Source organism: Neofelis nebulosa, chromosome 6 (genome assembly GCF_028018385.1).
Source record: "Neofelis nebulosa isolate mNeoNeb1 chromosome 6, mNeoNeb1.pri, whole genome shotgun sequence".
In the NCBI taxonomy this organism is placed as follows: Eukaryota; Metazoa; Chordata; class Mammalia; order Carnivora; family Felidae; genus Neofelis; species Neofelis nebulosa.
The window spans coordinates 24,540,921-24,565,300 of record NC_080787.1 but is presented as its reverse complement, the minus strand read 5'-3'; the positions used below and the strand labels follow the sequence as shown (position 1 = coordinate 24,565,300).

Below are 24,380 nucleotides of genomic sequence, written 5' to 3'. Positions count from 1 at the left end.
CCTTTCTTTTTCTTAGTATATTCTGTTGTTATGATGGATCACCCAGGTGAGACTTAAGCATTAAATGTTAATCATCTCATGTCTAATAGCAACATCGTGATTCTTGGATACCCAGGATAAAGACTCCAAGGTGGGTTCCAAATAGAAATGAAACTTTAATTATTTCAATAAGTGACTGATAATGACACAAAGGTTGACTGGATTTAGATCAGATTGGCTGTTAGGCTTCAGGTATGAGAAACAACTCTCAGATTTATAAGTTGGAAATCAACTGTTCACTTGCCAATTTGAAGTCTTATTACTGCTGTTGTACTTAATTTCTAAATATATAAAATTCAGATTTAAAAATCTTAAGGATTTTGGCATTATAATGTTGAACCATGTAAAATTGCTGCTTTTGTGGGTCAAAACCATTTCAATTACCAGCAATTTTATATATTGTAACTTAATTTATCATTTTGTTTTTCAATATGATTTCATTGATTTTGCTGAGTGGAAGAAACTGAAGAGTAAGATTGAAAGGCATACTTGGGTTTCTAGTAGAAGAGAGAAATAAGTGGAAAGGAGAAGTGGGGTGGTGGGATTGGGGAAAAGTAGGATAGTATGGAAAAATGTAACCAGAGTGCCCATTTTAGCAGCACATATGCTAAAATTGAAATAATACAGAGAATAATACAGAGAAGATTAGTATGGTTCCTGGGCAAGAAGGACACGTAAAATGTAACCAGGGTTCTTTACAGATTTTTAAGTATAATATCAACTACTGCGAACTATCCATTAAAATATAGATGTAGATGATAAGAGGCTTTGTTTGATCCTTGCATGTTTTAATTTTCCATGCTTGCCTCTTTATGTTTCAGACTCCTTCACTGGATTATGGCTCCTTGAGAGCAGGTTTTACATTTTTATCAATATAACCCCCCACAGTGGTTGTCAATTTATTATCTTAAATTTTGACAAAAGCATTTGCAAGCCCCTGTCATTTAATATCTAATTTTTGATTCATAAAGTACTGATATTAATAATTACTATAACTGTTACCCATTTTACCTGTTTATTTAATCCTATTTCTGATGGTACCTTCTTGCCTACATTTATGATCTACTGCCTATAACAATATTCTCTCCTGAAGTCTTTTAAAAGCACTAAGGATAGCTAACATTTATTGAGCACTCACTATGTAGCAGACTCTGTTTTGTACATACACACACACACACACACACACACGGTGTACGTAACATAAAATTGATCATTTTAGCCAATTTTTTATGTTTATTTATTTTGAGAGGGAGAGAGAGAGAGAGAGTGTGTGTGTGTGTGTGTGTGTGTATGAGTGGAAAGAGAGAGAGAGAGAGAGAGAGTGTGTGTGTGTGAGTGGAGGAGAGGCAGAGGGAGAATCCCAAGCAGTCTCTGACAGCCTGTGCGAATGGACCCTACGAACTGTGAGACCATGACTTGAGGCAAAATCAAAGGTCTGACGCTTAACCAACTAAGCCACCCAGTCTCCTCTACCATTTTAGCCATTTTCAAGTGTATAGTTCAGTGGCATTAACATTCATGTTGTTGTACAACTGTCACTGCCATACGTTTCCAGAATGTTTTCATCATCCCAAACTGAAAATCTCTACTCATTAAACAGCAACTCTCCGTTTACCCCTTCTCCCAGCCCTTGGTAACCACCACACCACTTTTTGTCTCTAGGAATTTTATTATTCTAGGGAAGTCATGTAAGTGGAATAATAGAATATTTGTTTTTTTGGTGTCTGGCTTATTTTACTTAGTGTTTTCAGGGTTCATCCATGTTGTAGCATGTATCAGCATTTCATTTCTTTCAAGGCTAACTAATATTCCATTGCGTGTATATTCCATATTTGTTCGTCATTCATCTGTTGGTGGATGTTTGGGTTATTTCCAACTTTTGGCTGCTGTGAACATGGGTGTACAAAGATCTGTTTGAGTCCCTGCTTTCACTTCTTGTAAATGTGTACCTAGAATTAGAATTGCTGGGTCATAAGGTAACTGTGTTTAATTTTTTGAGAAACCACTACACTGTTTTCCACAGGGTCTGTGCATTTTACATTCTGACCAGCAATGCTCCAGAGATCCAGTTTCTCCACATCTTTGGCAACAGTTGGTATTTTCTGGTGGTTTTTTGTTTTTTGGTAATAGCCATTCCAATGGGTGTGAAGTGGTATTTCGTTGTGGTTTTGATGAGCTCTTTATATTAAACATATTTAGTTCTCAGAAAACACTCTGACACACCATTAAATACTGATATTATCACCATTTTAGAAATGAGGAAACTGAAGCTGAAGGAACTCAGTAACTTTCTCTCATTCTCAAAGACAGTGGTGGAGCTGGAGTTCTAGTCTAGGCAGTCTTGCCCCAGGGTCCGTGCTCTTTCAGTATTTCTCTCTCATAATTACTCATGCACTGCTTCTGTCTCCGATTAGGTTTTAAAATTTTTTGAAAGTAAAATACATAATGCTTATCTTTGAATCCCCAAAGTGCTTCGTATGATTCCTTGAATAATGTAGGTAATAAATGTTTGTGGATGAGAAAATTTAGGCATAGAGATGCTTAATTATTTTCCCAACATCATACAAACAACACAACAAAGACTGGAACTAGAGCCCCTGCTCTTAACCACTATATAAACTTTTATTTATTTATTTTTTTTATTTTTATTTTTTAAGTAATCTCTACACTCAACATGGGGCCCGAACTCACAACCCCAAGATCAAGAGTTGCATGTTCCATCAACCGAGCCAGCCAGGCACCCCTATACAAACTTTTATTAACTGTGGATAATTTCTAATGGATTCTCATCATGTTAATGTCTGCCATTTCATAGCAGTCTCTGTATATCCACCAAGTTCTCTGAACTCCTTTATAAAGTCCAAAAAAAATGAACATTTTGCCGCCTGCCATTTTGTTAAATTCAAGCTGATCCATAAATGAACTTGCTTTGTATCTTGATACCCTTTAATTGTGCACCAAAGTTCATTGCATCAATCAGCTTTACATTTCACATGAACTCATAAAAATCAAAATCTCACAGCACCTCCCCAAATTAAGACTGCTTGATAGTTAAATGATAGATTCTTAGAGAAATCTTAGCCAACATAAGGAAATTGGAAACAACTGAGGAAAAACTCAGACCTGCTTAATCCCCTGTCTGCTGCTTCCCATTTCCTGCTTATCTTGAGGAGGAGGATGTGGGTATGGTTTTTCAATCTATCATAGGATAATGGTGCTAATGCTGAAACTCAAGAGAGAAGGGATCTGTGAGCAGAAAGAAATTAAGGAAGCTTCTCAAATATTTAGACTTGGTTGCTTTAATGTACTTGTTGTCAAGGTGGCTGCTGTGCAGAGCCCAGGACACTGATTACATTCAATAGGAAACTTAACTCATCACTCAGAATTTAATTAGATCAATGATCTCCAGGTATTGGCCACTTTTGAGTAAGGCTGATTGGATAATCTCAGGCCTTTTAGTGAAAATTAGTTGTCAAATGGTAAATTTTACATAAGATGTTTTAAATTGGCTTTGAAAAATATTTTCTAATCACCTATATATTCTATCACACAGAAATATTAATACTATAAAAGTGTGTGTAGGGTTTTTACCCATGTCTTTGAGGATGCTTTCTTTTAATGTTTAGTGAGTTCATAAAGGTCCAAGAGGTCTGATGTAAAGCTTTGTTGCGTTGAGTATAAAAAAAACAAAATCTACTTGTAGTTGTTTGAGTATATTTATAAAGCTAATTTCTTTTTATGTAGCTTGCTTTTGAGTTGTTACAATTGAGCCAGCAGGTGTGTTAATTACTAAACTAAACCTGACTTATTTGTTACATTAATGATTGTACTTCCTACTCTGGTCACAAATTTGGGAATTTGGTGTAATTGAAAGTCCTCACAGCTTTTGGATATTTAGATTGGGACCAGGATTTGTATTTCTGTCTTTCAGGAAAGAAAAAAGTAAGATTTGTCGGATGTAAGGGGCTGCATGCTAGATTCATCTGTACTGAGTAAGTTGAGTCAGTTTCCCATTCAAAAAACCAGTATGGCCACCTAAGAGAAAGGATGCTGCCATAAAATAGAATGTAAACTTCTAAGCTTATTTTTAGTTCTTTGGTTTAGTAATAAAAGGCAGGAGGCACTTCCACTTTAAAAAGTTGCTGCACATAACATCTGGACACTATTAAATTAAGGAAGGCTGCAGGCTCCAGAGAGTCCTGCCTTCTGAGGATCATACCTTGTGGCACCAATTAAGGGATTTGGGGTTGGGTTGCTTGAGTACTGTGTTTATGAGGCTCATTTCCCATAATCATGGCGCTTTGGTAACCCAAGTTGTTCTTCCAGCTCGAAGTCATGATTCCTCTTTTAGAATGAGAAAGCTAATTAAGGGGAGATATAGGGAATACAGAGAGATGGGCTTTATTTGCTGTTGCTGACACTAATATAAATGAAACACTTTTAAATAACAAATTCTTCACATAATGGAAGGAATACCCTATCAAAGGGACCACTGTGATGAGTCAGATGGATACAGTATAGGTCTGCCTCTTTCTTCACTGTGACCCTGGGTGAATTAATCTTTCCATGCCTTCTATTCCTCATCTGTAGATTGAGAGTAACAGTATGCTCTCAAGGGTAGCTCTGAGGTTTCAAGATAATGAATGTGATTTGCTTCACCTGGTGTCTGATAGATGTTAAGTACTAAGTACCTGCCATTATTATTTGTAGCATACTTGTGAATATTTTCTTTCTGCTCTGCCTCATATGTCTTGCTTGGCTTAGAGACCAACCTCTCTTAGGCCTTCAGAATTCTGTCTGACTATAATATTGGCACATAAGCCAATACATCATTGAAGACTCTGTAAAGAAGTGTATATAGGGAGGTGCTTCACATTACCTACCTCCAGGGTATATATACAGCTGGTACGCACCTGAATGGCTGACCAGTGTAAAAATACTGAAATGCTTCTAAACTGCCTAGTAAATAACTGCTGTCTCCCATTTCACCCTCTTGCCACAGAGTTTCCTGACTCTCTCCTAGGCACCGCCATGATCCAACAAATAAGGGCTGATGTCTAGCACAGCTGTCGGCTTCAGCGTACCCTGCTCCAGAGCTAAAGCTGGTTGGTGGCTGTTCTGATTAATTGTGACTATGCAGTCAGCCTCTCCCCCAAATAGAGATACCATTGTTAGCATGGAATGTATTATTCCATTTCTCACTTTTTCCTATATAGTATGCTCTGTATGTAGGTTGTGGTATTGTGGGAATACCGATCGTGGACATGGTTACACATGCTTGAATCAGCCACAGCTGTCTGTAGACAACAGTAGCACAAGTGTGGAAGGGGGAATTGGAAGTATATTGTTGTAAGGGTTTCACACTGTACATGTATAATAGTATTTGAATACAGACTGTGGTAAGTAAATATATATAATAAACCCCAGAGAAGCTGCTAAATAAATAAGACACAGAGGAATAGCTAATAAACCATAGTGGGGAGGAAACAGAATCATTAAAAACAATCTAAAAGAAGATACAAGGAAGAAGAAGAAAAGAACAAATAAGACAAATAGAAAACAAATAGCAAGAGGGTAGATTTAAACCCACTCATACTGACCTTATTAAACATTAAGTGTAAATATTCTAAATACTCAAAAGACAGAGATCATCAAATTAGATAAAAAGGCAATACCTAGCCATATGTTGTCTATAAGAAACCCATTTTAAATATAAGGATACAAGTAGGTTAAAAATAAAAAGATAGGGAAAATGTGTCCTAACACTAATCAAAAGAAAGTATATTACAATCAAAGTAGACTTAGAACAATGAATGCTACCACAGATGAAAAGGAACATTTCAAAATGTCAAAGAATTCAGCTTATCAAGAGTATGTCACAATCCTAAATATATGTGCACCTCATAAGAGAGGTTCAAAATACCTGCAACAAAGATCGGCAGGACTGAGGGAGAACCAGGCAAATTCACAATTACAGTGGAGATTTCGACTCTCCTCCCTCAGTAATTCATAGCACGGGCAGACAGCACATGAGTGAAGAGAAGAAGAGAAGAGTTGCACAACACTGTCAACCAACCTGACCTGACATTTGTAGAACACTCCATCTGGACAACCAGCAGAATATTCTTTTCAGACACACTTGTGATAGTGACCAAGATCATATTCTGGGCCATAAAACAACTCTCAGTACATTTGAAAGGATTGAAATCATACAAAATATGTGCTCACATAGGACCACAACAGAATTAAACTAGAAATCCATAACAGATATCTGAAGAATCCTCAAACATCTAGAAACGAAACAGCCTACTTCTAAGTAACTAATGGGTCAAAAATTATAAGGCAAATCAGAATGTATTTTAAACTGAATCATTGAAGTTTATGGGAAGGACATTTATGGCATTAAATGCTTAACTAAGAAAAGATGAAATCTCACATTAATGATCTAAACTTCCACCTGGAAACAGTAGAAAAAGATCAAATTAAACAGAAGGAAGGAGACAATAAAGAACAGATGTCAGTGAACTAGAAAACTGAAAAGCAGTAAGGAAAGTAAATGAAACCAAAAGCAGATTTCAGGAAAATGTTGAAAAAAATTGTCAAGCCTCTAGACAGATGGATCTAACCAGATTCTAGCCAAGAGGAAAAACAAAACAAAACAAAAAAACACAAATTACTGATACCAAGAGTGAACATGGAAATGTTGCTATAGATTCTATAGACTTTAAAATGATAAAAAGGAATGGGTACCTGGGTGGCTCAGTTGGTTAAGTGTCCGACTCTTGATCTCCGCTCAGGTCATGATCTCACAGTTTGGTTTATGAGATCAAGCCCTGTGTTGTGCTTTGCTCTGACAGCACAGAGCCTGCTTGGGATTTTCTTCCCTCTTTCTCTACTCCTCCCCCACTTGAACTCTCTCTCTCTGAAAATAAACACTTAAAAAATGATAAAAAAAAAAAAAAAGTATTAATAATATGCTAATAAATTCAACACCTTAGATGGATAAATTCCTTGAAATATACAAATCACTTAGGCCCACTTGAGAAGAAACATCATTTGAAATCATCTTATATCTATTCAGTAACTACATTGAATTCAGTTAAAAACTTTCCAACAAAGAAAACTTTAGTCCCAACTTTCCAACAAAGAAAAGTTCAGTCCCAGGTGGCTTCACTGGTAAATCCTACCAAATATCTGAGGAGGAATAATATCAATTCTTCACAAACCCAGATAATGGAAGAAGGAAACTCCCAGCTGTCCCCCTGATAACAAAATCAGACAAAGATCTTACAGGTAAACTGTTGACCAACAGATCTCATGAGCTTAGACACCTTAACAAAAAGTTGGCAAAGTTTTGCAAACAAATGAATCCAGCAACACATTAAAAAAAAAAAAAAAAAAAAAAGTATGATCAAGTGAGTTTTATTCCAGGAATTTAAGGATGGTATATTGAACATCATTGAACATAAAGGTAATTCGCTATATTGACAGACTAAAAAAGGAAAATCCTATTATCCTCTCTAGATGCAGGAAAAGCAGATAATAAAATTCAGTACCTATTCATGGTTTTAAAAAACAAAACAAAATATTGTCAGCAAACTAGAAATAGAGGAGAACCTCCTCAACCTGATAAGGGACATCTACAAAAACCCTGGATTTAACATCATAATTAATGGTTAAAGAATGAATAATCTCTTAAGATTGGGAGCGAGACAAAGGCATCTGCTCTGCCCTTTCTCCTCAATGTTGTACCAAGGTCCTAATTGGTGCAATAATGCAGTAAAAAGAAAGAAAGTGTATAGATTAGGAAAGATGAAGTAATGTATTTATTCACAGGTGACATAATCATCTATGTAGAATCCTGTAAGGTATTTATTAAAAAAAATCTACTAGAGCTTATTTAGCAAGGCTATATAGTCAATATACAAAAATCTTATAATTTTTGTATGCTAGTAATGAAAATTAGAAATAGCATAAAAAAACATAAAATATATGTAGAGAGGTAAAATGTGTGTAAGACCTGTACACTGAAAACTATAAATCTTGCTTAGAGAAATTAAAGAAAATTTAAATAAATGAAGAGAGATGCCATGCTCATAAATCAGAACACTCTAAATGTAACATACCAATTCTCATTAGATTGAACAATAGATTCAATGCAAGTGCAATGAATTCCCAGCAGGCCCTTTTTAGAAAAAGCATAATGTATTTTTTATTATAAAGTATACATAACATATACCATTCTAACCATTTTTATTTTATATGTTTATTTGAGAGCGAGCACATGCACATGCAAGCAGGAGAGGGGCAGAGAGAGAACCTCAAGTAGGCTCTGCCCTGTGAGTGCCAAGCCCAAAGTGGGGTTCCATCTCAGGAACCTGTGAGATCATGACCTGAGCCGAAATCATGAGTCAGACACATAACCAACTGAGCTACCCAGTCCCCAAACCACTTTTAAATATACAGTTCAGTGGCATTAAGTACATTTACATTGCTGTGCCACCATTATCGCCATCCGTCTCCAGAACTTTTTCATTTTCCCACACCAAAATTCTTGTACCATTAAATAGCTCCCTATTTCCCCTCCCCCAGCATCTGGCAACCACCATTTCACTTTATGTCTCTGACTTTGCTACTCTAGGAATCTCATTTATGTAGAATCATGGAGTATTTGTCCTTTTGTGTTTGGCTTATTGCACTTAGCATAATGCCCTGAACGTTCATCTATGTTGTAGCATGCTAGCAGACTGGCTGGCCTGCTTTGTTTCTTTGTTCCTTTCCTTTTCTCATTCTTCCTTTCTTTCTTCCTTTCCCTCCATTCTTTCTTTCCATTCTTTCATTGAAAGACTGATTTAAAAATTATATGGAAGGGGTGCTTGGGTGACTCAGTCGATTAAGCATTCAGCTCTTGATTTCAGCCCAGGTCATGATCTCACAGTTTGTGAGATCAAGCCCTGCATTGGGCTCTGTGCTGACAGCATGGAGCCTGCTTGGGATTCTCTCTCCCTCTCTCTCTGACTCTCCCCCTGTTCACTCTCTCTCTCTTAAAAAAACAAAAAAAAACAAAAAAAACAAATATATATGTGTGTGTGTGTATGTGTGTGTGTGTATGGAAATGCAGTGGACCTAAAAGAATCAGAACATTTTAGAAGGAAAAAGGATAAAGTTGGAAGACTTATATTACCCAGTTTCAAGATTTATTATGAAGTTACAGTAACTAAGACAGAGTGGTATTGGCATAAGGATAGACATGAGTAGAACAGAAGAGCAAATCCAGAATTAGATGCACAGAGATGTGACCAGTTGATTTTTCAGAACCTACTGAGATTCAGTGAGGAAAGGATAATACTTTCACCAAAATATGCTGGAACAACATGATATCCATATGAAATGTAATGAACCTCAATTTTTATCTCATACCACATCAACCTGAAGTTTATCATAAACTTACATATAAGAGCTGAAATATAAAACTTCTAAAAGGAAACATAGCAGAAGTTATTTGTGACCTTGGGTTAGGCAAAGATTTATTAAATAGGACACATAAAAGATAACAGAGAAAGCCATTAAGTTGGATTTCATCAAATTAAACGTTTGCACTTGAAAAGGCAAACTGTAGAATGGGACTAAGCATTCACAAAACATGTAGCAAAGGACATAGCTAGACTATGTAAAAAACTCTTTAGAAACAACCTCCCAAAAATGGACAAAAGATTTGAGTAGACACTTGACAAAGGAAGATACATGAAAAATAAGCACATGAAAAGATGCTGAACGTCATTACTAAGGGAAATGCAAACTAAAACCACAATAAAACAACACTACACACCCAAGAATGGCTGAAATTAAAAGACTGATAATATCAAGTGTTGCTGAGAATGTGGAACAACTACAATTCTCGTTTAATGCTGGCAGGACTGTATAACTGTACAGTCATTTTAGAAGACTTAGAGTGTTTTTTTCTTCTTTTTAAAAGTTAAATGTACATTTACCATACAGTCCAGCAGTCTTTTTCCTAGACTACTCCTAGAGTGTTTCTGTGTTACCAAGGATGAAACATCCACACTCAGACTTGTTCACAGATATTCATAGCAGCTTTATTCACAGTAGCTCCAAAGTGGAAACAACTGAAATGTCCATCCGCTGGCAGATGGATAGGCAAATTATCTGTCCATTCAATAGAATACTACTCAGCCATAAAAAGGAGTGAACTACTGATACAGCAATGGATGAATCTCAGAAGCATGTTAAGTGAAAGAAGCCACACGTAAGAGTGTATATACTATATGATTCCCCTTATATACAGTTCTAGAAAAGGTAAAACAGTGATAAATCAGTGGTTGCTAGGGGTTGGCGGGAGGAGGAGACTATAAAGTAGCACAAAGAAGCTTTTAGGATGATGGAAATATTCTGTGTCACTATTGTGGTGTTGGTTTTAATAAGACTGAATACATTTGTTAAAACTTTCCAAATCACACACTTAAAATTGGTGAATTTTATTTTATTGAAGCTATGCCTCAGCAATGGGAAGAGAAAAAAAAAAAGGAAAGAAAGAATATGATAGCATCCCCCACCTCCAGGAGCTCCCAGTCTATGTAGGGAGTCAAGATAGTCTGGAAGAAACTTAAGGCAACGAATGATTAGGAGTCAGGTATAGTTCAGTTAAACATGTTCTATCACGCCTAGGACTGGTAGCTGTAACCCCATGCCCTGGGATGGTTATCAGTAATGCTCGGTTAAGCCATGAGGGAAGCAAGTCCAGCTTCCTTCGAGGAAGGAATTTAAGAGACGTTCTTCTTAACAAGTCAGCCTGTCTTACTTTTATCAATCTGGAAGGACCCTGGACTCCCCTGGGTAAGGCAACTTGGAGCAACTGTACTTCAACTGGAATATGTACAGTGTATCCAGCCTGGTGCTGGGAATTTGAAAGAAACACACTTTAGGACAATCACTGGGAGAATAGAAACCAACAGTTGAGAAGTACTGGGAAGTTAACAGTATAGGTGAAGACACAGACTACATGTGGAAAATTGTGTTATTCTACATGAAGAGTATTTGTGGGCATATGCCTGTGGGTCATGGGTTTCGAGTAGCAGTCTATTGGAGATGAAGTACCAAACTTAGTGGTTCTAGTAATAACCCTGAAGCAGAAAGAAACTAACTCTGAGGCCGCAAAGAGAAAGGGATCTAATTTGAGATGGATGCTGAGACTTAAAGAGGTGGAAGGAAAAGAAAGAATTTTCTCCCTGTTACAGGAGATATATGTGGACAACCCACTTGAGAAAATAGCCTCATCACCTAAAAAATATTACAGGTGTAAAGAGTTTGATTTCTTCAGAGAAAAAGTAGAATTTGGAGCCAAGGAGGCAAAATTGATAGCTTTGTTGAATCATGGTTTTATAAAGAATAGATACATTTCCCATAATTTTTTGCCAGGTTAGAGTGTGACTAGTATATACAAGGCAAGTTATTCCAGGAGATTCACGAAAAAAGGTCTGCAGCTTTAGATTGTTTTATTAGAGGTGATCATCAAAGACAATGATTGGGGAGGATGTTGACAGTGAGGGAGGCTGTGCATGCGGGGGTCAGGATGTATGGGAGCTCTATACCTTCGCTCAATTTTGTTGTGAACCAAAAGTGTTCTAAAAAATAAAATCTATTTTTAAAAACAATTATTTGTAAACGTGGCTTTGTTTGACAGGGTAAGAATTGAGTTTGGAAATTTTCAAAAACTTCTTGGAGGTCAGTTTTCTGAGTAATATATAAACATAAAAGGAACAGTGTGCCATGTTTTTCTGGCTCCAGACCCGCTTCTTTTAATGGAAGCACATTAAAAGTCAAAATGAAAGAGCCAAGTCTTGATTTCGGAGCATTGGGCTTTCTGAGTTAGGAGAAGCTGGTGAGCTGGTCTCTGATGAAGGGAATAGCTGCTCCCAGGAGGCTCTCCCGCCATCTCACCCTTCCTTACCTGTCTCACTCGTCAGTGTAGGGCCTGTGGCCCAGCCCCTGTACTGTCTGTGTGAGGAGAGGGGTTGAGCAGCACTGGGTATCATCCGGGTGCCTGAGGGAATTGATGGAGGGAGTGGGGCACAGGTGAGCAGACAGCAGCTAACTGCCTCTCAGAGCTCAGACGGGACAGGCAGGCCTCCAGATTTGGCATCTCTTAGAGGGTCATGGAAGTGTTAACCATTGTTCTTTTACCAGGAAGCTGCAATGAAAAGTGTCAGGACTTCTGGCCTCCTCTTCAGTTCCCCGAAAATTCTCTAGCTATGGGAACATTCCAGAAACTGTCAGGAACATCACTGAGACACACATCTAGACCGGAAGTGGAGGCTGGTAATAACAACAGTAGCAACAACAGCAATGATGACGGCTGTCATTGGGCACTTGTTCTGTCCGAGTACCGTGCACCTAACATGCATTACTTCAGTTAATCCCCACAACACCATACGAGATAGGAACTGCTATCATTCCCACTTAACAGATAAGGACCCAGACTTAGAGCTCTAGGGACATGTCCAAGACTGCGCAGCCACCACAAATCAGAGAAGTGACCCCAACTCAGAAGTGTTTACCTTTGGAACATCTGCCCCTAACCACCGTACTTACTGTTGCAGTCATCTGAAAGTGATCGCTTGCTTTGCTTTGGTCTGGAGTTAAGGTAGATCGTGCCTGATCCGAGGGGACTGGACCAGAGAGAGGGGCTCAGGAGTGTGGAAGGATTCAATGCCCTTGTCAATGGATGTGGGCTGGATGTGACAAATCAGAGGTATTCTCTTATCTCCAGATGTGTCTGCCTCGCCCAAATTCCCATCTTCCCAGCGTGACCTGCAAGCAAATAAATGTCTAATGTCTCATTATCAGAACTCAGAGTGCAGTTGATTTACACGTTTCTAAATAGTATGTGGGGAAGTAGGCAATGACCATACTGTGCTTCTTGTACCCTGTTCAAAGCCTTGCCCGTGTGGAACTGAGCCTTCTCTGGTGATCTGTGAGTGTGGCAAATTCCTGCTACAGAAGGAAGAACGATTTACAGTAATGATGCTAGAGTCTGCTAGAATGCAAGCTCTATGTGAGCAGGGATTTTATTTGTAAAAAGTTGTATCTCCAGGATCTAAAACATGTAGGAAGTGTTCAATACATATACGTTTAATAATAATTACTAACTCTTCAAAGTACTCGTTCATCTACTATAATACTTGAGTAGGAAGGATAGTTTCTTTTTTTCTTTTTTAATTTTTTTGTTCCCTTCGCATTGTTGAGAAGGTGTGAGGAAATTGAGCCTTAGGAAAGTTAAGTGAATTATCTTGGTTCCAATAGCTAATTAGGAGAACTAGACTGGGGCCCTGGCTTCCCATTTCCTATTCTGAGTTCTTTCCTACCATTATCAGTCTTACTGGAATATGTTATTTCTGCCCATAGTGGGTTATGCTTTTATTTCTGTGATTTCTGCTTTGGGTCTACTGGCTCCAAGGTTCAGAGGAAACATGGTCATTTCCTGTGGCCAGTTTTGACTGTGGTGAGCTACACGGGCAATGTTAGGAGTGACCGCCATGGCATAGTGACAGCTGGGCATGCTCATGTCTTTCTGAACAGAATAGTGCTGTACTTCATTGATTCTAATATAAATACCTCTCTTACTTATTTTAACATCTCTGAAACCTGGGGCGTCTGGGTGGCTCAGTCAGTTAAGTGTCCGACTTCAGCTCAGGTCATGATCTCATGGCTTCTGAGTTCGTGCCCCACGTTGAGCTCTGTGCTGACAGCTCAGAGCCTGGAGCCTGCTTCGGGTTCTGTGTCTCCCTCTCTCTCTGCCCCTCCCCTGCTTGCACTCTGTCTCTGTATCTCTCTCAAAAATAAACGTTAAAAAAAATTTGTTTAACTTCTCTGAAACCTGAACAGGTTTGCGATCACTGTTGTCACGAAAAGACATTGAGTTTTTCTAGAGAGGATATGTGTCTGCTTCTGCCAGTGCCCTAGAGGTGCTATCACCCTGAGGTCCTTCAGATTCAATTCTTTGCTTGAAGAGAGCTCAATGCAGACTGTCAGGGTGATTTTTCCCCCTTCCTTCATCCAGTACTGTGGCTGAGCCTTGCTGTCCTATTCTGCAGGAGGAACACTCTTTGGTTGGTGTTTGAGTTCTATCTACGTGGGTGTCACCTATTATTAGACTTGCCATTTGGGATACTTTTCTTTCTTAATGGTACATAAAATAATGGGCCTCCTGTGATTGATGACTCTTAGACTTGATGACATATGGAGCTTCCCTTTACTGAATTCTTCCTATTCATGAGACACTTTGCATACATGTCTTAGGTTCCTTGGGAACAGTGTCTGAGACTGAGATTTGATGCTGAGCGTGCTCTCAGGATCTGCACCTGTGGGATGGGGAAGGAAGCCTGACTGGCCAGAAGGGGAAATTTAACTCCAATGCAGTCAGGACAAAGGCCTTACCTGATCCTAGAGGGAGTAGGGATTCTGAGACTGGGGTGATCCTTCAGAGCTGTCTCTAGCTGGGGCAAGCAGCAAGCAGACCTTTATACTCCCACATCCAGCATTCACTGGGTGCAAGCTCCACCTTCTACCCAACACCCTGGATGGGCTGTAACTTTGGACGCGGTCTCCCTTGGACCAAAGGCAATTTGGGGGAGTATGCCAGATAGTGGCTATCATCTGGTGGCTGGGGAAAATTGCCTCCATTCATAGGGGAGATCTGGGTGGCACACCACAGCCAGCAGCACATATATCATCTCATTCACTCTTCACCCTATGGGAATTACTGTCATCGTCAATATCCAGTATGCAGATGAGGACGCTGAGGCTTGGAGAGATTAAGCAGCTAATGTAAGTTGCTGAAGATTCATATCCGGTCCTGACATTAAGACTCAGCTCTTGACCATGAAGCTTGAGGGCTGCACTCTTGGCATCTCATAGTACATTCATTGGTAGAAAAGAAGGAGGGAAATGTGCATGTCTGGCCATAGTAAGAATTTCTCTGTTGGAATGAAAAAAAACAGTAAGGCTAGGTTTTACACAGAAGTGCACAGGAGGTAGCAGGGACTCACTATGGTAATGAATGGGGGCGGGGGGGTGGGCAGCCAGACTAGCTTATTGCTCTACACTCCATGCAGTCTATGCCTATGTTTTTTAATTTTTTTTTTTACATTTATTTATTTCTGATAGAGACGGAGCACAAGTGGGGGAGGGGCAGAGAGAGGGAGACGCAGAATCCGAAGCAGGCTCCAGGCTCTGAGCTGACAGCTCAGAGCCCGACGCGGGGCTCGAACTCACAAACTGCGAGATCATGACCTGAGCCGAAGTCGGACACTTAACCTACTGAGCCACCCAGGTGCCCCAGTCTATGGCGATGTTTTATCTCCTGCCCTCATATTCATGGAAGGTGCTAGAGAAAGTAGCTTAGTCCACACTTTAGAAGTGAAATCATTAAGGCCAGGGAAGATGGTAGTTTGCCCAGAATCATGCGAAGGGGTGACTTGATGACCAGGGCACAGATGTGTCACCTTGTCCCTGTGCTCCCCATGTGTATCCCAGTGGAGGCTTCTTTTTTTTTCCCCCAAAGATTCTATTTTATTTATTTATTTATTTATTTATTTATTTATTTATTTATTTATTTATTTTGAGAAAGAGCGAGCAGGGGAGAGGGGCAGAGAGATAGACTGAATCACTAAGCAGGCTCCACACTCAGCACAGACCCTAACACAGGGCTTGATCCCACCACCCTGGGATCATGACCTGAACTGAAATCAAGAGTTGGATGCTCAACTGACTGAACCACCTAGGTACCCAAGAAAGATTTTTTTAAGTAATCTCTATACCCAATGTGGGACTTGAATTTACAACCCTGAGGTCATGCTCCACCCACTGAGCCAGTCAGGCACCCCCACCAGTGGAGGCTTCTTAACGGGAGGGTGAGATGTTGTTCTCTTCACCTTTGAGGTGAGCAGAGCGGATGATGGTTAGATGAAACTTTTGTCTCCTCACCCGCTTGGAGAAACCAATGTTGCCAGTCTTGAAATTGTCCATGGGAAGCAAGAAGTAAAGCATTTCAGAGAATTTCTGAAATTTCTAGGGCTCTGTTGGCTTGCTTAATCATTAAGAAGGAGCAGTGTATTTGCAGGGAGGAAAAAATTTCAATGAATCTGATGTGAGAGCCATAAAAGACAACTCTTTTAAATTTTTTTTTTTTTCAACATTTTTTTTATTTATTTTTGGGACAGAGAGAGACAGAGCATGAACGGGGGAGGGGCAGAGAGAGAGGGAGACACAGAATCAGAAACAGGCTCCAGGCTCCGGGCCATCAGCCCAGAGCCTGACGCGGGGCTCGAACTCACAGACCGCGAGATCGTGACCTGGCTGAAGTCGGACGCTTAACCGACTGCGCCACCCAGGCGCCCCAAAAGACAACTCTTTTAGTTGAAAGGAGCGTTCTTTTACTTTATGTAGGAATTTCACTTCCTCAGCTGCTTTGCAAACCAGCTACTTCAAAAAGCCATCTGTGGTATTGCTAGGTAGATAACAGTGGGAGACATTCCTGTTTGGGGAAAGAAGTCACCTAGAAGTAAAGAAACAGGTTAGCTGTTCCCTTTTATTTGATTCTTCCCTATGCCAAGAGGGAAAACAGGTATCAGTTTTCATTGTTTGCTCTAGCTGGTTACAGGCCAGTGATGGGTTCTTTACCTAAGCTCCCTGGGGTGGGTGTGGGGGATTGGGGCTCATTCTACCCTCCTTCTCATTTGTCTTCCTGCACTGTAGAGGCTAAAAGCCATGCTTCTGGTTTGCAGCAAGGGTTAACGATGAGATTGCGGGCTTCCAGTCAGATGGGCCTGTGGGCCATCTGCAGGTAGGAGTGAATGCAGCATAAGCTGGCATCCCAGGCAGGAAGCAGGGCCTGTGTTCTGCAGGTTTGGTTCTTCGGGAGATTTCCTGGTGTTTTTTGAGCCAAGGGCATTTCTCTCTGGAGAAAGCCACAGTAGCAGTGGCTTCCTTATCATTGAATCTCTGCTAAGCCATGTGATCCTGGATCTTTGTCACTCAGCAGCTTCCTGATTCCCCAGCTCCTGGTTGTGGCCAAGGTGGCAATTCTCTTGGTGGGCCAATTCTCGGGTGTTGTTCTGGGATTTATTCCTGAAAAGCCAGCCTGGGGCCTGTTCCTCCAGCCTTTTTCGGTAGTTTTGTAAGCACCTACCCCCTTAATTAATAGCATGCACTGTCTTAGGCCATTCAGGTTGCTGTAACAGAATGCCATAGACTGGCTGACTGAAATAACATTTAGTTCTCACAGTTCTGGAGGCTGGGAGGTCCAAGATCACAGTGCCAGCACATTCAGTGTCTGGTGAGACCTGGCTCGCTGTGTCCTCACATGGTAGGAGGGGCAAGGACTCTCTGGGGTCTCTTTTATAAGGGCACTAACCCCATTCACGAGGGCTCCACCCTTGTGACCTGATCACCTCCCAAAGGCCCCAATGCAATTACCACAAACTGGGGATGAGGTTTCAACATATACATTTTGTGGCAGACACAAATGTTGTCTTTAGCATGCATCTTATGATTGATGCCTCTTAGACTTGAAATATGGTAGCTTCTCTTTCTTGAGTGCTTTCTACTAATGACGCACTTTGCATAGATGTGTTGGGTTAGGTTCCCTAGGAGCAAAGTTTCTTCTGTGGGGTGCCGAACAGCAGCTGAGGCACGGTTGTATTTGACCTTTGTAACTACCCCACGAGACAGGTACTGGCTGGTCCCAGTTTCACAGCTGAAGAAACAGAACTCACATAGCTCGAATGACTTGTCAGTGGGAATGCCGGTTGCAAGCCCAGGTACATTCCCTCCTTACTGCGTCACCCCATCCCGCCTTGCATGGACTACGTGGTCACCTGGTATTTGCTTATCCTGTTTCTGGTATAACATATTTGCGAGAGAAAAATGACAGCAAACTCATCTTCCAAAGTACTTCATTAAAAAAAATTTTTTTTAATGTTTATTTATTTTTGAGACAGAGATAGAGCATGAATGGGGGAGGGTCAGAGAGAGAGGGAGACCCAGAATCCCAAGCAGGCTCCAGGCTCCGAGCTGTCAGCACAGAGCCGGACGCAGGGCTCAAACTCATGGACCACGAGATCATGACCTGAGCTGAAGTCGGACCCTTAACTGAATGAGCCACCCAGGCGCCCCCCGCAGAGTACTTCATTTTGTGTTGTTATTCGAAAAGTATCTTTGAAATGAAATTTCTTAGTTTTCTGCTATAAGCTTCTCCACAATGTATGATACTCATTTCCTCCTGACTGCAATTACATTTTTTGTCTTTCCTTTTAACAGAATCGGGCTCATTCCCTGAGTCCCACCCAGAAGGCTTCCCACTCTCTTCACTGAAACATGAAAACAGCACCTCTATCATCTCATTAATCATTTAGTGTATATTTTCAGCGTTCTTTCCTAGATCATAAACCCTTTGAAAAAAGGAACAATTGCACTAATATGACAGCAATAATATTAGCATCACTGTAGGGCACCTATTTGTGCCAAGCACTTGATGGGCATGACCTCTCCTCCTCCTCATAGCACTGCACAGTGGATGTCATCTTGTGACCTTGTCACTTGGAATTTTGAATCTTACTGGAAGGGGGTGAGTGGGGTTTTGTCATGTGTCAACCCTGTGGAAGCCTCCCTGATCACGTCTCCCTCCTCCCACCCTGCAGACATCCACACTCCTGCCTTCTGTGGTTTCCATGCCCTCGTTTCTCTACTGTTGTTCCAAACATGTGCCCTCAGACATTTTCAGTCTTGGCTTTGAGCTGTTCTGCGTGTCTTCTTCCACCACTTACTTCTTCGCTCAACGGTATGTGGGGTGCAGCCTCGCTCCCGTGCGGAGTGTGCTCACGGTCACTCTGGTCTGTGTCCCGCTGTGTGTGCGTCCACACTTCCTCCTGTTTGGGGACGTTTGGCACTCCTGGTGCTTGCTGCTGCAAACACTTTCCTGCGAGTATTCCCTGCTCATCTCCTGGAACACAGGTGAGCACTTCTCCGGAGCACAGACCTCTGGAACCGCTGGGTCTGCGTGATTCTTCCCAGTTCTGTTTGCTGGCAATTCAGATGCATCTGCACCCCCTCCCTGACCATCCTGAGGGGACAGGAGGCCTTGCTTGTGGCCTGGATGTCTGTGGTCAGGTGCCCTGGGGACGGAGGAGGAGAGGAGGAGGAGAGGAGGTGTGGACGGTACTTCCTGCCGGCAGCCCAGGGAGGCAAAGCAGGGACAGCCTAGCAGGGTGGTGCCCTGGCACCTGCTCTCCAGGGACCTGGAGACCGGGGCCTCAGGCTGCAGCATGGCGACATCACAGAATCCACTGCGTGGTCACTGCTGGGCTGTGGGACACTAGAGGATGTTACATTCGGAGGCCCTTTGGCCTCGGTCCTTCGTGGACCCGCACGCAGTAAGCAAAACCGTGTGGCTCTGGGGGCGTTGTCCAAAGCCTGGCTGCTACTGCGTGCTGCTCTGGCTCCTGCTGCAGGGTCCCAGGTCGTCGGATGTCTGGCCCCGGATGTCAGCCTCGGCCACCCTCTGCAGTCACCTCCCTGGCCTGTGTGCTCCCCCGTGGCCTTAGACACTCGCCCAGCCCTCAAGCCCACGGTTGTCCCGTGACCCCTTTGCCCAGGGCTGGCTTTGACCTTCCTGGAGGAGGAGCCTGTGCCGCTGGCCTGTCACCAGCAGGGACCCCCAACCCCCCACCCTCCAGCTAGGGAAGGGCCAGACTGGGAGGGGGGGCGCTGTGAGCAGAAGAGCCCTGGGGGCTGCCTCTGGGCTGCTCCAGCCTCTCCCTTTGTCGTGGCTGGTGGGGCAGCCGGAGGATGGTCACGTGGGTAAGGGGAGCTCCCCATCCTGGGATCCCCTTCTCCCCCATCTTCCCTCCTTGGCCTTGACTCCGCGCTGAGACCTGGCTTCCCCTTCAGCTGCTCCTGTCGCCTCCCTCTGTGAGGGTGACATGAGGCTCCCATCTGGCCATCCACCTGCTGGCGTCTCTGCCCCTCTTGCAGGCCCATCGTGCAGCCCCTGTGGAGGGTCGCGCCGCCCCTGCAGCCCTTTAGGACCCCCAGGGGCCTGTGCCACTGCTCCCGCGGCCATTCTGCCTCCCCTCTTCCCGGGCCTGGGTGGCTGCTCCCTCCTGGGCCTGCAGATGCGGGGCCTTCTATGCTCATAGCCTGGCTGTGGGGCCTGTGGCCGCTCCTGCTGCTCCTCACAGCGGACCCTCTGCCACAGCTGTGCACTTGGTGACTGCGGGAGGGGTGGTCGCGCTGGGCATCCCATGAGCAGAGTCTGTGTGGGGACACGTGGATTCCCTCCCTCTTCCCTACTGTCCCCTTCCAGCACAGCCAGAAGAGGTGGCCTCGGACAGCTCAGGGAGCATGTGGAATTCAACTTTACCTTTGTCTCCTCTCCATGGAGCCCTCGGCTTATCCTGAGAGGAGGAGAAAGAAATGAGGTCGAGAAGACAGTGAGGCCAGAGCATCTCAGATGGAGAGCATGTAAGGGAAGACCCTTTGAGGCTGTCGAGTCCGTTGTCCTGGGGAGTTCGGGGAGGGCTCCCTTCTGCGGCATGCCCGAGGGGCAATCTTGGACAGCAGGAGAGCAAGACGGAAGGTTCTGCTTGTTCAGCAGGAGAGCGTGAAAGTTCCCCATGAAAATCGTTCACTGTTCTGTTTTGCACATTGTGCTCGTGTCTGTAGAACCGAATCCTACAAGTGAGACTGCTGGTCAGGGGGCGTGCTCATGCACACGTTACAGGTGCCCCCCCCCCCCCCGCCCCCACACGTTGTGCTGGTATGCAGTGTAGGGCAGTCATGGGGAGACAGACTGCAGCTCAGACAAACCAAGGACTTTCTCCTGGTTAAAATGACTCACAACCGCTGAGACTGTCTGCGTCGGGGCAGGAAGTGTTCCAGAAGTGCATGGATGACCAGGGTGTTGTGGAGGGGATTACAACGTTGGGAAATGCAGCTTCGTGTCATGCTCTGGAGAACCCCTAGGACTCTCCAGTGTGGCATGTCCCCCAGGGGTGACTCTAGGCCCTGAGCCCTTTCAAATGCGATACATTTTCCTGGTGGGCCCAACAGGGCTCAGGGGCTTCGCAATATCAGCTGTTGGCCGCATTCCCATCCTCCTGCACCTGCAGACTTACAGCTGAGCTCGGCTTACTCTGCCCCAACAGGCGTGCCTACTGTGTCCTCAGCTGGGCTGGCTTGGCCCTGATGCACCTCCCCTGTGGTCTCAGGTGAGACCTGACCTTGACCTGGCCTGACCTTTCCCCATAGACCGTGAGGTCTTCCTGGTGTCTGAAGCGGGGACACTATTGCAGGTAAGGTACAGCCAGTGACAGACTTCAGGTGTAGCTGCTGTCCCTTATGATTGTGGATGGAGATCTTGAGAAACCTCAAAGAAAGGAGGCTGGTTAGTGCTAAGGTCGTTGTGGAGCCCCTGCCCTGTGGCCTATCGTCTGCTCCTTCGTTGGGCCAGCAGCATGATGTCAGGTAGTGGGTGATGGGGCTGGTCATGTGATGCCCCTGCCGCCATTTATCGCACCCAAAAGTCACTTCCCTCCTGTTGGTCTGAACAAAGTCAAATGTTGGTGCATGCGTGAATATATCTGTCTCCCCTGCCTGGCTGCCTCTGCGGGTTCCCAGGGAGGTGCTGAGCATGTCCACTGCACAGCTGGGGGCTGTGTGATGCAGGGACATCCATCTGTTGCTCAGGACTATTGAGACACTTCTGCATCTGGCTTTCATTTCCCCACAGGGCCTGTGAGAGTTAACTCATTTTCCTCTGGGACCTCAATCCACTGACTGGCTGTGCTCATCTGCCACTGCCCTCTGTGACCTGCCCACCACACAGCCTTTCTCCTCGACCCCTGGCAACAACCTCTTCAGAGCAGGGCCATCACCTGCAAGGTGGTGGGGTGGCAGGCCTCGCCCCTTGGGGGATGCATGCAGGAATGGGATACACATCTATTTATAATCTCTACTTCATTGATGAGAAAATCAAGGTGAAGAGCCACAATTCTGCCTATGTCTCATCATGTCTGAGATCTCTGGGAAGAACCAGAATTCCCTACAAGGGGCTGGAAGTGCCTGGCTATCATAGTTCTGATCCTACTGTGGGTCATTAGTAAATACTGGGTGAACGACCTTTGGTCATTATGTTTTTGTGACCCAGGATTTCAGTGTACAAGAAAGCCAGTGTGGCCTTAGGGTCCTGGTCACTGAACACTGGACCTGTGTGATTTGGTGCCACTTTCCAAACGTTGGCTGGGGGACCTGAACTGGGCTGGCTGTATCAAGATTATAATGGGGCTAATAAAAAATACAGATTTGGGGGCTCCCTCTCTGAAGATCACAATTTACATAAAGTCTGGGATAGGACCTTGGAATCTATATTTTAAGCAAATTTCCCAGATACTTCTGATGTCAGTTAAACTTATCAACTAACTGGATTGAGAAAGCACAGAGAACAAAAGTGGCTAATTAAAGATTGGTAGGAGGGCGTCTGTAGATTATGATGATTTTTCTTTACTCTATGTTAGAGGTTTGCCGACAGAAAGGAAAAAGAGAAGCAGAATTTTATGGTGTCAGCCACACTGCTTGTGTGCTTTTGTTGGTGTTGTTTAATTAAAGTTCACTGACTCTGAAGGGACTGAATGCAAATTCTTAGATAAACTCCATCTTTCAAAAGCACTGCCTACTAAAGCTGTGGTTCACACACCTCCCTACCCCCTTCACATACAATGTGTACCAAATGAATACAGTTTAAGGAGGGAAAACTTTCTGATGAACAAGAAGAGGCCTTGGGTTTGCTTTTTGCAGGTGGAAACATAGAACCTTGCCCTGGGCTTAACCCTCAGGTATTTTTCTTGGAAAGGATGGATGAAATGAGTACTTAAAAAAAAAAAATTTTTTTTAAAGACTTAAATTTTTTTTAATCTTTATTTATTTTTGAGAGAGAGAGTGTGTGAGCAGGGGAGAGACAGACAGAGAGGGAGACACAGAATCCGCAGCAGGCTCCAGGCTCTGAGCTGTCAGCACCAAGCCTGACACGGGGCTCGAACTCACAGACCGCGAGATCATGACCTGAGCCGAGGTCAGACGCCCAACCGACCGAGCCACCCAGGCGTCCCTTAAAAGACTTTTTAAAAGACTTTTTCACATCTTACAATGTTTAGGGCTAGAAAAGCCTTTGGAGTTTATCTCATCATTTCTCCCCCCTCATTTTATAGGTGAGGAAACTGAGGTTGCCTCACATATTAGTCTCTCCTAATGCCGACACACAGACTTCAATGACAGAAATTTATGTTTGCACAGTTCTGGAGGCCAGGGAGTCCAAGATCAAGGTTTGGCTATGTGGTTCCTGGTGGGAGCCCTCTTCCTGGCTTGTTGACAGGTGCCTTCTCACTGTGGCCTCACAAGTCAGAGTGAACTCTGGTGTCTCTTCCTACAAGTGTACGAATCCTATCAGATCAGGGCCCCACTCTTATGACCTCATTGAACCATAATTACCCCCTCACAGGCCCTAACTCCAAATGTAGTCACATTGAGGGTCAGGGCATCAACATTTAGATTTTGGAGGACATTATTCAGTCCCTAGCATCCAGCTGGTGTGGAACAGGACCAGGCCTACAATCCAAGTTTCCTAACTTGAAGTCTCACTCTCTTCTGAATACTCATAAATATTACTTCTCTTGATCACACTATCGAAATGGCACCCTTATAGATTTGAGGGAGTTAGTATAGGCTTCTTTAATCATCCATACTGAATCTACTTCGTTGCAAGGCAGGGGTTGGCAAGCCACTCCCCACAGTCCAAATCCAACTAGACACCTGCTGTTTGTGAGCTAATAATGGTTTTTACATTTTTAAATGGTTGGGGGAAAAGTCAAAAGAAAAATAATATTTCATGACATGAAAATCCTATAAAATTCAAATTTCAGTGTCCATAATGACTATTTCTTGGAACACCATTGTACCTAACTGTTTATATATTGTCTATGGCCATATGGGAGCTGTAAAAGCAGAGTTGAGTACTTGCAACCAAGATAGTATGCCCTCCAAAGCCTAAAATACTTATCATCTGCCCCTTTTTGGACAAAGTTTGCCCACCCCTGATCAAAAAGGTTGGGTTTTGTTTCTAAAAGAATGACTAATTGTGTGTGTGTGTGTTTTAAAATAAGTAACAGCGTCTTCCAGCTTTTATTCTGACAATTTTCTGGGTGTCCTTTCTGGATGTCCATGTAGCATATCCCTATAACCCCAATGCTTTTGTGGGGCTAACCTCGTAGATG

General features: G+C 43.1%; 1 protein-coding gene and 1 pseudogene across 3 annotated transcripts in view; both read left to right on the top strand.

Moving 5' to 3' along the window:
* The window catches only part of SNRNP48 (small nuclear ribonucleoprotein U11/U12 subunit 48), a 32,112-nt gene extending 19,215 nt beyond the window's left edge, over nt 1-12,897 (top strand). Inside the window, exons 10-11 of one of the 3 annotated variants that reach the window (XM_058733070.1) lie at nt 90-130; nt 861-1,262. The gene's annotated coding sequence lies outside the window, so the exon portion shown is untranslated. Of the gene's footprint in view, nt 1-89; nt 1,263-12,523 lie in introns of those variants that run through there. The other 2 variants (XM_058733071.1, XM_058733069.1) reach the window with 2 other exon arrangements.
* On the top strand, nt 623-746 carry LOC131515598 (U6 spliceosomal RNA; annotated as a pseudogene).
* Nucleotides 12,898-24,380: the final 11,483 nt, after the last annotated feature.